This window comes from Schistocerca americana, chromosome 2, assembly GCF_021461395.2.
Source record: "Schistocerca americana isolate TAMUIC-IGC-003095 chromosome 2, iqSchAmer2.1, whole genome shotgun sequence".
Classification (NCBI taxonomy): domain Eukaryota; kingdom Metazoa; phylum Arthropoda; class Insecta; order Orthoptera; family Acrididae; genus Schistocerca; species Schistocerca americana.
This window is the reverse complement of record NC_060120.1, coordinates 877,822,150-877,823,242: the sequence shown is the minus strand read 5'-3', so window position 1 is coordinate 877,823,242 and position 1,093 is coordinate 877,822,150.

Here is a 1,093-nt window from a genome sequence, read left to right as displayed (position 1 = left end):
CTCTCATCCACCCTATCCACAAGAAAGGTTTGAAGACAGACCCCAACAATTACAGAGGAATATCACTGCTGGATATAACGTACAAGATTCTTTCTAAAGTCCTTTTGAACAGGGCAGAGCCGCAATTGGATCCGCAAATCGGGGAATACCAGGGAGGTTTTAGAAAGGGTAGATCATGTTCGGAAGAAATACTAAACCTCAAAAACATCATGGCTTACCAAAAATCAAGGGCAAAGACATACGTAATCTCCTTCATTGATTTCAAAAAAGCATATGATTCGATTGATAGAGAATCTCTGTTATCAGTCCTGGAAGAAATGGGTTTGGATAAGAAAACAACTAATATTATAAAAGCGACCCTTACGAATACATTTTCGAAAGTTAAATTTATGGGCGAACTATCGGAACCCTTTGAAATAAAAACGGGAGTGCGACAGGGCGATGGGCTCTCACCGTTGCTGTTCAATTGTGCTCTTGAGAAAGTAGTCAGAGAATGGAACACAAATATTAAGAGTGGTATAAGACTGGGTTGCAAAAAGAAGAACCTTAAAGTAAATTGCATTGCTTTTGCAGATGATATGGCCCTGTTTGCTGAAACAATGGAAGAAGCACGGGAGCAAATCCTTGAACTAAAGAAACAAGCAGCTAAAATTGGTCTTCACATCTCCTCTGAAAAAACTAAGATATTGACAAACATCAAGCACTCATGTAAATACCTCAAAGTTCAAGAACAGGAGATTGAAATAGTAAAAGAATTCAAATATCTCAGAGAATGGATTACTTGGAATGCTGGGGAAAGCAAAGCAATGGAATCCAGAAAAAATAAACTTGAATTGGCCTTCCAACTAACAAAAAATACATACAACAAAAAATCCCTTTCATGGGGGTCCAAAATTACACATTACAAGACAGTGATTAAGCCAGAAGCACTGTATGCAGCAGAAACACTTAACATGAATTTCAAAGGCCAAATGGAGAAACTTGAGATAAAGGAAAGAAAATTTTTAAGAAAAATCATTGGGCCAAAATTTCAAGACAATAAGGTTATATACATTAAAAATGAAACTCTCTACAAGAAAATTGAAAAACTTTC